Source organism: Coturnix japonica, chromosome 8 (genome assembly GCF_001577835.2).
Source record: "Coturnix japonica isolate 7356 chromosome 8, Coturnix japonica 2.1, whole genome shotgun sequence".
Classification (NCBI taxonomy): domain Eukaryota; kingdom Metazoa; phylum Chordata; class Aves; order Galliformes; family Phasianidae; genus Coturnix; species Coturnix japonica.
This window is the reverse complement of record NC_029523.1, coordinates 11417868-11431159: the sequence shown is the minus strand read 5'-3', so window position 1 is coordinate 11431159 and position 13292 is coordinate 11417868. Positions and strand designations below refer to the sequence as shown.

At 38.0% G+C, this 13292-nt stretch overlaps 1 long non-coding RNA gene across 2 annotated transcripts; it reads left to right on the top strand.

The window, feature by feature from the left end:
• The first annotated feature begins 317 nt into the window (after positions 1-317).
• LOC107317346 lies at positions 318-11425 on the top strand. Of its 2 annotated transcripts, XR_004308236.1 has the most exons (5): positions 320-2089; positions 2196-2293; positions 3950-5354; positions 7054-9365; positions 11324-11425. It is a non-coding gene; the product is annotated as an uncharacterized LOC107317346 (long non-coding RNA). The 2 variants fall into 2 exon arrangements; XR_004308235.1 differs by having other exon boundaries at positions 318-2089; positions 3950-9365.
• Positions 11426-13292: the final 1867 nt, after the last annotated feature.

Below are 13292 nucleotides of genomic sequence, written 5' to 3'. Positions count from 1 at the left end.
ACTGGGAGCACTAGGCAACTACTATGACTACTTATCTGCTTTTATTGCAGCTAAAAAAAATGTGATGTTATGTATGGTTTTATTTTCTTATTCTCTTCTTCACTGAGAGTAGAGTATGTGTATGGGTTTGTGTTTAAGTGAAGATAACTTAAGCATTCTATTATTTAATATAAATTTGTCAGCTCTATGCCAATAGCACATTGCAGCAGAGGAAACTGCTGCAGTCAGCTCAGCAAGGTCTTTCCTTCATGGGTCTGTGTCTATAAAAAGAAACATAATGAGAGAGTGCTCTTAGAAACATCATGCTTTGTAACACCAACACATAATCTCTGGTGCTGGAATTTCTCAAAGGTGTTTTTTTCTGCAGTGGTGATGCTTCATGTTATAGTAGAGAGGGGAAGTAGGAGCCCTCACCTGTTCCAACACCTGCCCAGTATGTTTGCTTCCTGCCTCATATAGTTCTGGCCACGTGCTTGCTGTGAAGTACTGGACTAATGCTTGTTTGTTTTATGTTCCTACAAAGCTGAATTATTGTATAGATTAATATTTCATATTCTCTTTTGTGTGTAACAGGTATATTCTGAGTGGAAACACGTATTACTGGAGAACTGCCTGAAATGTACTGGAGTTTTGAATCCTGCTCTCATTTGGCATATACTTTTTATCGTAATACACTTCTTTGCTGCTGATCTTATTCCTTATTGAAACAGCCCATTTCTGCATGATTCAAGTTCATTTCTTGGAACTGGTTTCAATAACTTTCATTTATTTAAACTATTAAAATAGTTTGAAATATGGAGAACAGTACTACTCGCTTCCTATTCAAATTGCAGCTTTAACCATTGAAATAAGGTTGAAATAAAGTGTCTTGGGTTCTGCTTGACCTGATTCAATGTAACTGTTAAAATGTAGAATTACGAAAAGATAAAGTCAGATGCATTCCCTATTTGGCTCAAACTATTGAAATGGGGATGGTATGAGTTTGCACAGCTATTAATATGTTATTAATTCTGGATATATTATATACTACTTTTAAGCCTTATCTGAAGAACTGGATATTCTTTTGTAACATGTTCTTTTGCTTTTCTATACTCTGACATTTTGTAGATGATCCATTGCTCAATGTGTAAAGTCTAAATGGCTCTTCTTATTCAATCAAGTGCTATGTCATTGAATGTGTTACAAAGAGACTATATGCTCTGCACATTAAGTTTCGAGTCTGGTGCTTACTGCAAAATTCAGACTTTTCAGATGCTAAATATGTGCTATATCTTGCAAGCTAAAAATGGAAGACTTCTGGCAGTTTTCAGTTGTTGAGATTATAAATGACTCTCTTATGTCCATCCTTCTCTCTTTTGTCCATTGGCTTCCATATTAGGCCCCAGTTCTTTGCAGTGTTAAGTATCCCTGTGGCTCCCATAGGCTAGAAAGCAGTAATGCCATCCCATTCCTGTTTTTCTGAATTGGGCTTCTGTTATTTTGACTGTCTGTAAAATATCCCAGGGGAAACGATAGCTTTGAACTAAGCGATTGCTTATTTTTTCTCTTTGATTTGCTACAGAAGCCTCCTTCACTTATTTGTAAGTTACTAACTCTATAAGACCCTCATGTTACTTAATATTGTTTCCACTATTTCTGTAGGTAGGTTTTCAGGTATGCAAATAGTGGATCCTAAAATATTCTGCGTGAACAATAATTTCTGTGACAGGCAGCATTCATCAGTGAGACTGAATGCTTTCAATTTAAAGAAAGAATAAATAAAAATAATTAAACAGAAATGCTTCTACCAGAAGCAGTATCAAATTTCATCAGATCTAAACGGTATGTTAAAAAACCCTTGTCAACAAATGAAAATTCAGAGGATCCCTATCATGTTATGGAATTGCACTCTCCCAGAGGCAAGGATCAAAATGCTTCCCTTGATTCACAGGGCTTGTGAAGGTGTAGAAGCTATGGCCAGCCTTCAGCCTTATATTTCCTCTTGGCAGCAGCTGCTCACCTGTAGGATCTGGAGCACATGTTTGGGCAGGAGAAAGGTTTGGGAGAGCCAAACTTTTGGATGGTCTCTTGATGGAATGGTTGTTTTAAGGTAAATGCTGCATTGGTGGGGTTTTCCTTTTAAGGTAAAAGCTGTATGGTTAAGACTGTTAAGTGTCGAGCTCAAAGGCACTTTTCTCTGTACTCTCTTTCCTCAGGGCAGATGGTATGGGAGCACACATGGTTATGGCTCAGCATGGCCACTGTGAAGCTGCAGGATGTCAGGCTAAGCACATGCTGCTGCTGCTTAGAAAAGGTGAGCTGCCCTGCAGCTACTCTTGCTTGCTTCTTAGAAGGTATCTAGGATTGTCTTGACTGTGTAGCCCAGTGCCATGTCATGTAGGGATGCCTGGGTTAGCTCAAGAAGACTTTGCCTTACTGCTGAAAACAGTTTTTTTAGTTTAATATTATGCTTATGCCAAAGTATGATGCTTCTCATCACATGAAATGCTTCCAGAAAACCTACACTGAAAAAAGTTTTTAAACATTACCTCCTGTGCAATGGCCAGAAACATGTCTACTGCACACCCCCAAAGCAAATGTCCCATGAAGGCTAGGAAAGCAGCAGTCCACCATCCCTGAGTGTTATGGCATTTGCACAGGGAGGATATATCAAATGCATCCCTGAGTATTCAGGTCTGTGTTGTACCCTCCTGGTATTGCTTTCTGTGAGGGGCTGCAAGATGTTTGTTGTATGAAGGAGAGAAAAGCAAGTGACTGTGACAGTTTGCTTACTTCTGTTGCTTGATGCCAAATAAATGACCTTTATGAATAGTGAGTACTGAGTATTAAAAACCTTGGAGGCGAAGAGATGCTGCAGCCACCTACCATGCAAGCACATAGTTCAAGAATTTTTCTTCATTTCTCCTGATGTTAATCTTCTAAGAAAATTGCAGTGAAACAAAAAAATTTAATTGTTTTATCTGCTCTTATGAATATTGACCCCCCCAGCTTTCCCCCTCATGATTATTTTTAATTTATTCCCATCCTGAGTTATAAATTTGTGTCAACAAATTGCTGATGGAAACTTTATGGTCCAGTAAAAGTGAGATAATTAGAAACAAGCATCCCCACTCCTGCTTTTCTGCAGCCAGTTCAGCAAAACACTGGCAGTAGAGGCAATGTCCTTCACCCAACCTGGTGTTTAGTTTGCCATTCATCAAGATTAGGAATAATTAGGGAGCTCACTTATAGAGGGAGTATGGTATTGATTGTCATTAAGATGTTGAATTGTATTTGAAGAAAGACGTAGATGCTAAGATTCCAATTCTCATTCTCTTAAAAATGCTTAAAATGTGAAAAGTATACAAATTAAATTAGATTGTTCCTCTCCACCCCTCCCCCCCCAAAAAAAACCAAAACAACAACAACCCAACAACACTAAAATTCCCCAAAAATTCACTAAAAAAAAGGCACCCCCAACCAACAAAACAACATATGAAATACACAAAGCCCAAACTCAAAAAACTCATGCCAAAAACCTTTAATAAACACAATTATCACTTATTTTTTGGGGTGTGGTGGTGGTATGTTATTATGAATATAGTTGTCTGTGTATCTACCTACATGGACTTTGCTGAACAAAGGTGGCAAGTGGTTTGCTGCTTTTCCATCAGCTTTTTGTGACTTCTGCAAGTGTGTGAAAGAATAGTTACATAAGTCACATCTCAATTTATATACCGACATGAAAGAGGAAAAGTGTTACTATATAAAATATATTTGGAACCTGGTTGAAAATTAAAAACAAACAAAAACCCTCAACGTTCAGAAAATGAAGGATTCAGTGTCTAATAGTTTTAAATCATTTCTTACAAGAAGATCTCAACTTTTCCTTGGAAAGCATTAATGCCTCAAGTATCTGAACACTGTTTATGAGTTTGATCCCTATTTTGCTTTCTATCTCCTTGCATAGAGAAGATTTAAGCCATGAAAGGACTGCAGAGCAAGCGTGGGGGAATGCAGAAAGGACTTCTCAGCCTAAGACATGCCATCCTTCTCTCTTTTGAAACTGTGTAACTGTTGGTAAAAATGTTTTTGATAATACTCACAACTGAAATAGATATCTATTTTGCTATCAACCACTTTGTCAGTCTTCATTCAGTGAAGATTGTTTGCTCTGTTCATTGCTGCCTAGCAGGAGAGAAGGTGATGTGGAGTTGGGAGATTGTGGACAAGTGAGATGAATTCTCAGACTTTGCCTGAAGAAGCTGTGTTTCTTGATACACAGGTGATAACTATTTGTCCTTTTACTGGCTGCCTCCACTCCTCACACTCTCCACCAGCCCTATGAACGAATGGGTCTTCAGCATCGCAGCCATGTTTTACAAAGGCAACAGTTGTAGTGATGAGATGCTGACAAGTTTAAGGCAAAATTCTGCATATTTATCTTTAGATGAAAAGCATCATTAGATTATGCCCCACGTTCATATGAAGTTGATAGTAACATGTGCAATGAGCCTGTCCTCTCTTTTATGACATTACAGAATCAAGTGCTTTAGTTATAAATAGGGCAAGATATGAGGCAGACTGCATACTTCCTTGAGCTGGGAGACATGCACCATAAATCAGGACATGTTTGCGTAATTACAAGATATCAGAACAAGTCCCAGGGGTATTTTTAGCATTGTAAAATGTTCTGCAGGAAAGCAGGTCTATCTAACATTATCCTTTTCCTTTCTCCACTCCTAGGCACCAGGCTGTTTTGTTGGTCAGATTACTTGACGTGGAAGCAGTGTGATAAATTACAACTGCAGGAGTATGGTGTGTTTAATTGCACAATCAGAGTTTAAAACTTCTGATTAAATTGTGCAAAGCCTCTGAACTAATTGTCAGAAAATGTCTTCAGGGCTGTGTACTTTCCTAGCAGACATTTGGATGTAAAATCAAAGGCTTGTTTTTTTTTCTACTGGTGTGGAATATTTTGGGTAGGTAGTTGGGACCCTGTGTGAATGAGTGGCTTTGGGAAACAGAAAGAAAACTGTTGTTGCCACGATTGAATATCTCTATTTGTAAGAAATGTGCATGAAGTGGTTGGAAGGATTTGACAGGAGAGAGGAAAGGTCTGTTTTGTGTTTAAATACTTGTTTACATTCTTTTCCTAATGTGTGTGTCAATATGAATTCAATCATAATTATACCTCTTATGTTCTTAAGGCCATTCTCATCCTTTTCTCTGTTCTCAGGACAGCCTTGGCATCACTGAATTTTGGTGAGATGCTGTTACTCTCCATGCACCTCGACCTGTGACAATACTCAGTGTTAGCTTGTGACTTCTGGGCTGCCACAGTTTGGAATCAGCTTGATGAAAGCCATCAGCAGGTCTATCAAGTGCCACAGATTGACACAGAACTCTTGTCTTGGGCATTTGTGTTCATGCCTGTAAAGCAATGAAAAGCAGACCAAAAGGAGAGAGAGAGGGATGGATAGCAAGGCCCCACCTGTTTGTATGGTCCACCTGGGCTGCTGTGGCTGTGTTGGCAGACAGAAAATAAACCACCACTAATAATATAGACCTCAGCTATAGGGAAAGCTGTGCCCTACTCACGTAAAAGAATTTTCTGCACAACTCATGGGCAAGTGTTCTCCATTACAGCATGGTTCAGGCTTAGGCATGTAATTAGAGAATTTCTTTGTTCCTAAGAGCAAACTCAGTCAACATCAAAGCTGATATCAAAACAGAAGGGAGTTTTTTTTCCCTACATTACTTAGTGTTGAATTTCTAATAAGAACCAAACCAAAATACAAACAACTCACAAAGCAAAAACAAACAAAAACAAAAAATCACAACAAAGAACCCCAAACAAATAAAATAAGCTTTCATACAATCCCAGACAATAACGATGTGATAGGTGTGGGGCAAGTATGAGATAATAGGAAGCTCCAATTTCATTCACCTCACAGAAGAGGGTCTATACACAATGCTAATTTGCTCTTACAGTGAAATACTCTGCTGCTGCTACAACAGCTGTAATCTTTTGAATGAGATTCTAAATATGAATTACTTATTATCTTTTTTTTTTTTTTTGGTCATCTGTTCTGAAGATACAAACACAGACGTCTCTTAATGTGCTTCGAAAGTTCAAAAGGAATGACCTCTGTGCAGGTTAAATTATCCAAAATCTCTTACTCTGCTATACTTCTAATATTTGTGGAGCAACTAGCTGTCATTTAGCTTGATTTAACCAACTTACTGATATCAGTTAATTGGATAATGAGCCACAGGCAAGCTTTAGGCATCACACAACTATTTTCCTCTTTTCTTCATTTACTGGGAGTGAAAATATGATAGAGTTTCCCCATATATTCTGAAAGTAATGATTTTATTCACTCTTGCTGTTCTTAATTGTCCTCAAATCAATTGTTAGATGACTGTTTGACCACTCAGGATGCTTGAACATTTTCACATGGTGTTTAAATGACGTGGCTGGCTCCAGTTGGGTCTGTGGGTGTTTGTCATTAGTAGGTATTTTAGAAGTTAGTAATTAATTAGTACATTGTCATTTTATTCCCTGCTCTAATAGATAAGAGTAATGTCAAATTTATAACATGGTGTGCACTGCTAGAAATGATTTTTTTTTTTTCTGGCTTTGTAAGCCATTTGTAACAGACCCCCAAATGTTCTGAGATGAGATGCAGCACAGACCAATGGGAACATTATCAATGTGTTTCTAAAGCAGACTTTGTCCACCGCTTAAAAATAAATGCAAAAAAAATTGCTTGCAAAGGCGTTAAACATTTAACAGCTTTAAAAGTGGTTATTAAAATAACTGAGTGGCTCATTTCCTTAATCAAGGAGGCTTTTGGATTAATTTTTGCAAGATTTTAATTATTCTGTTATATGTAATGGTAATATTCCTCTCCAGATATCCACATATGCTGATCTCAACATCAAAACTAAAAAACATAACTTTACAAAGCATTCAGCAAGCTTTCTGATAAATCTAATACTTGTAGTTTCATTGTTGGTTGAATTACTATTTGACCCATATCTGCCTGTTGGCTTTCTGCTCCCATCTAGATACACCAGTTTGTTAAGCCATACAGAGCCCTACTGATTTTGAGAGGAGGATATGGCTTTCAGCAGCAGCCTATGGTTCCTGGTCTCCTCATAGTGAGATGGACTTCTAGGGTCCCTGGTGGTGTTCATACCCTGTGCATCTCAGAGGTATCTTATCTGTGAGCAAATGATCCTGAAATGCCTGTGTTACTGCTTAGACTGAGATCAGGTCTAGGGAGCTGAAATCTCTCATTGTCACGGCATAGAAGTACTGGATCTGTGACTTTTGAATCTGTCTACCAGTATTTGACATGCAGTTTAAGTGCATGCTTAGAGTAATAAAAGGTGTGTATTGAAGGACGATGGTATTTTTTCAGATTTATAGTACTATTGCTTATTATTTCAAAGTGCACAATTTAGGCTTGTTCTTAACAGGAAAAATGTAACAGTGAAAAAGTTCATGTTAGTTCCTGAAGTAGATGCTGAAATAAGGGTGAGGCTTTTAAAGTTTTAATGTGTTTCACAACAACTGATGTTTTCTCTTTTGAGGGATTAATGAAACACTTTAAATCTGCTTTTTGTGATGGCCTGCAGCACATTATTGAGGGTTCATTATCTTGTCAAAGCCTGTAAAATATGGGACCCTACAGGAGTGATGATGAGGCGCACAGTAAGTTGATAAGGAGTCAGTCCTCTCACATGGGGCTAGGAGGAAAAATGCTACAATAGATACAGATGGAAAGTAAAATACAAGACCCTGTGAGAATCTACCAGCAGTACTGGTTCTAAATTTGTTTTAGACAAATTGGATTTGTTGCTTTTCAGTTTTCCTTCTGCAAACTCTCCTGTGACTTTATTGTCAGCTGAAGTGTTTATTGACTGAGAAGTGCTTGCTTTTTAGTGATGGATATGGTGATCCTGGTAAACACTTTGGGGAAATACTGTGATGCAATATGCTGTGTAAGTATTTATGTCGCATAATGGAGTGGGCAGACACTAATTTAAATAAAAACTAGAATAGAAATCTCATTGTTTCAGCAGCCATTAGTTTCATTAAAGCTGGTATAAAGATAAGAGTTAAATGATCTGTGGATACATACAAATGTCTTAAAGTAGAAAAGTAACACCAAATTCAATGCCATTATTACTGGGACAAGTGCCAGCATTCTCGTTATTTTAAATGACTTCCAAGCTGAGCCCTTAGAGATTGATGAGGTAAGCGATTTCAGATGGGAAACTTGATATCCTCAGTGCTGAAAGGTGTTGAGGGCTCTCACATGTTAGGGAGCGTGGCCAAACCTGGGATGCTCTGTGAGGCAGCAGACAAAAACCAAAGGTTAAAGGCAGCTGTGGCCATTCTTCCAAGTAGGGGAAAAAAGAAATATTGCGTGGTGCACTGCAGGAAAGCTGCAGAGTCCACCTCATATGATGATGAAGTGACTGCTTTGGAAGTTAAAACTACTGGACCCTGTGATAGCAGACAAACTCACAAGTTTGGCAGATTTAAAGCGAACACAAAGTAAAATCTACATATATGTTTTTAATGCAATAGTTTAGAAGGTGGAGATCACTATAAGAGATTGCAAAGAGATAAATTTGTGAAAGACTGGTTAACTGATGACTATTAAAGCTGACAGCTGACATGCAGCCCTCAGCTGAGAAGACTCATAAATCACTGGTTGTTCAAATGTGGTGAAATAAACCAGAGGAAAGCCTCTACTCTGCATCTCTCATGGTTCCTCAGCCTCTGTTACCGACCGCTACAGAGTCTGGTTGCTTTGTTGTCCTCCCTGTGGAGCCAGTGCTGTGTGACTGACCCTAAACCAAAGTCTATTTGCAGGGTTGATCTTAGAGCAGAGAAGTTTTTATCTTGTAATGTATATTTCAGCTGGGCACATTGCACTTACCACTAATGTTGATCTCTAGCATCCTGGCTGTGACTTCTCCAGCCAAACTGATGGGCTGGGCTATGGGGGCAGGGAGGAACACCTTGGCCATGTGAGTGCTGCCAGGGGCTTTGGGAAGGGCTGGGAAGCCCTGCAAGACATTTTGTCTACCTGCAAACGTGGGTGAGAAGAAAGATGGTGGGAGGGACGGGGGTTGCTGGGAGCACACATAAAACATCTGTGTATTTTAATTTCTGTTCTATGGTGGGAAAACTTCACCTGACCTGCTTTCTTGAGATTTGGATTTGGAAGACTGAAAATGGGGCAGAAGAACATGTACAATAAGACTGCTGTCAGGGAGGAACAAAATACCATTGCTCAGCCGTCTCAGGAATAGTTTCTGTAGCAGGACATGTGCAAGGAGAGCTATGGCGATTACAAGTATAGGTGAGCAGTCTACTGTGTAAATTTTCACTAACCTCAAGTATAAGTTACTTTAGATACAGTAATATCCATGATTAAAATGCTCCCTTGAAGTAAATAATTAAAAGAGGATTACAATTATAAGTCACAAAGTGACACAGGTGACGAGCTTTCCTAAAGAAGGACAATTAAACTGTAAATTAAAATTAAATTTCTCTATGAAATTAGAATATTATGCAAGGTAATTATCTAAGAATAATAGGTGAGGTCTGTATATTGCAAAAATAAATCCTTTCAGAGATCTCCAGCTTTTAAAGTATTTCCTGTTGGGAACAGAAGACCAAATTAAAACTTCATGATTCTTGAATAGAAACGGTATTTCATGGATGCAGTTTGGTTTAAGTAAAGTTTTCCCTTTTCAAACTCTTCTATATTATTTTTTTATTATTATTTTTATCCCAGCAGAGATTGTAATCTGTGGGAATGTTTACTGCTGGAGAGACACTCCTGTGCCTGGGCAGGGCTCACAGTTAGCTCTGTTCAGTGTCAGTAGGAGGAAGCACCATCTGTGAGGCTTATCCCTCACTGTCTGAAAAATGAACCGTTCTTATTGGCACCTTTGTACATGCTCAAAAATTATCTAGTATGTGAATTGCTTAATTGGTTGTTTAAGGTATTTTTCTTTCAGTTTTTTTCTTCAAATGGTTCTTGTGAGAATTAAAAGACAAACTTTTCTATCCTGTTCTAAAAGAATAGATTTTTTTTTTGTCCAAGGAAGAGGTGCTTGTAGATCTTGGCAGTCCCTAGATCAAGGGATGATGAGCTGTTCCAAATATTGTGTAAGTAATAAAGGAATATATGGAAGAAGTTCTTAAATTACATTTCTGGGGCTCTATGGCAAAATTGTGTCTGAACAATCCCAGTGATACCTTCAGGGCTGTTTCTGGAATAACGGAAGTCTGGCTTTGCATCCAAGGTAGAAAAGCAGCATGTGTTATGGAGCGCAGTTACCATTGCATGATAATGTTGAGATTTAGCAAATCCTTAATTGCATTAGTAGTCCTTCCTCAATTATGTAATCTGACTTAATTCAATGAGTTATTTTTGTGAGAATGAACATTCAGAATATATTCAGAATACAACTGGTCAGTGGCACATAAGCTTGCTGCCTTGGCCATTACAAAGGCAGGATGGGCTGGGTGGTGGCTTATTGGGAAAGATAGGCTGCTTGCTGCTCTGCTGGCCTTGCTGGTCTAGAGCTATTTAGATATTTCTCAGGATATGCAACATTTTGTTTTATTAAAGTAAATAATTAGAAATTCTGAAAAATAGTACATTATTTTTAAAAGAAAATATTAGTTAAAACCAATAAATTAATAATAAATTAACATTCTTTGATAACCTAACAGTAAATTGCCTGAGCCTGCTGAATCAGAGTATCAAAACATCACAAAAGGTTTTTCATATTTTACTAAGTTCTTCATTGGTGTATTTTTTAATCTCTACTTCTAGTAATACTTTCTACCCAATTCTTTAACAAGTCAAACAAGAATGAAATTTTGACAGTGTTTTTACACCTAATTCAGAGAAAAAAGAGGAGTTTTTTTCATCTTTGAGTATACAGTCCTGGAACCATTTAAATCACTTTTTAGATACTGTACTCCATTTAGTAAAATATTTAGTGCTATTATGGTAGTGTAAACCATTAGACTGCAATTAGAGTAACACAGCACAGAGACTAATAGTTCTGCTGGAACACAACGGAGATGCACGATTGCCCTATTAAGATCGGAAGTCTTTAAGCGTTGAGATTATTAAAAAAAATTAATCACTGTTACAGTCTTGATGTTCTTAGATTGTAATAAAAATACCTTATTTATGGGTAGAACTACCACTTTGTCAACCACTTAAGAACTAAAAAGAAATATATCTTAATAAGAATCCCTTGGGTTATACTTACATGGTCTTTTTCCTTATTGCAGCTGGGAATTCAGAACTTCATCTGCACTTTCTAGAAAGTCTCACTTTTGGCCGGTTGCACTGAGGAGTTTTCTCAGGAACTACACAGGGCTTTGTCATAGTTATTTATGAGGGCAGAGATTCAAAGAATCTCAATAATTTTCAGTTGTATTGTTTGCATATTCTTTTATCTGGATGTGCACCAAATACATTCACAGATTTCTAAGACAAGTGCAAGTGAAAGGTGGGATTAAGTACTTTTTCTACTTTGTTTAGTTTGCAAAGTATTTAATAGGAGCGTTTGTATGCACAGGTGTTCACAGCAACGGGGGAATAAGAAGCATTTTAAAAGTAAAAAGTAGTCTGATTGTAAAAGTAATAAAATAAAAAATGGGATCAGGAGCTTCATTAACACTGGTAATGACATCTAAGTAGCAGAAACTGAAACCAATTTCATCACAAATCACTGGCATTCCTCCTGTGCATGTGGGTGGCAGCAGCATTTCTGCATATGCTTAATATAATCAGAGAAGAGAACGCAAAGTATCTGAACTATTCACTACTGAGGTAATGGTTGGCAAGTGAGAACTGCAGGTATTTGAAGATAATTTTCTAACAATCCACATACTGAAAAATAAAGCAGGAAAGAATCACTCAGCTCATTTGAGAAACTCTTTGAAAAGTTAAGAAAGTGGTAATTTCTGAGAGTGAAAGGAAAGAAAGATGGTGAAAATTCTGACTTCCTGAGGTTATTGGGCATAGTTAGACAGGGCTGCCTGTACTGGATTTGTTCTTAGTTTGGTTGACTCGTCTCTCGCATTTAAAAGTAGTTTGTCAGTGCAAATAAACTTACGTTGAATAAACATAGTTTGACTTGCATGTCAGCTGCCTGCATCTGTGATTAACCTCACACCTTTGCTGATGATAAATATTAATCAAAACCATAATTTCAACAGGGTTTTAAAAAATGTGTGGGCATAACTATTAAAACACTTAGTGAGAAAGGCAAGCATTGAAATACAGAATTAGCAAATATGACTCGAGGGTAGGAGGTATTGCTTTAGAGAAATGATACCATTTAAATATGGCACTTGAAAATAACACATTAAAATGTCTTTAATATTATAAATTCTCTCAATTATCTGTCAGCTCTCCAGTGGTATATTAAGAGCTGTTTTGTGTGAGCTACAGTACACGAGCAAACTGGACCCTGTGAAAAGGTTGCTCTGGTGTGGGGTTACATCTGAAATGCAGAAATAAGTGTGAGCCTCTGCTGGGCAGGGTCACACCACAGCCTGTGTTTGGGGCTGAGTCCACCTATGGGCTTGGACCTGACTGGCTGCACAGGGACAGCCCAACAAGATGGTGATCATCTGCTCCAGTAACACTGCGTTCTGAATGTCAGCAGATCACAGGGTTCTTGGCTCTGATGATTCTGACGTACGTAGACTACTTGGAGTGTCAGTTTAATGACACACTCCGTGCTGATGTGCACTTTGCCAAGGCTGCAGGGAGGGTGCCGAGGAAATGCTGAAGTGGAAGTGTGGTTTTAGGCAGAAGAACAGATAGTGACAGCACCCTATGTCTGCTATCAGAAACTGCGTATGAACAGTATCCAATAGCACAACAGACACTGTTTCTCAAATTTCCCTCTTTGTTTTCACCCTGATGATAATCTGCCCCTGGCAGATTTGGCATTTCAAGTGCACTTTTTCATGGAAGTGCCTTATTTGATCATTTTTGACCTTTTTTATTTTTCGTTCTTTTTTTCCCTAAATATTAGGGATTTGCAAATCACTATATCACTAGTCACTATACATTGATATCCCTAATCAGTGTATGATCCTCCATTTTTTATCACTTAAGTTCCTTCTGGCTCCTTGCTTAAGCCTGGTCCAACCTTGTAGGGCAAACCTGTTTGCTTTCCTCTGCCACACAGAAGCACTGGTAACAACTTTATTTTAAGTGAAGTTTGGACTGAGTCTGTTCTTT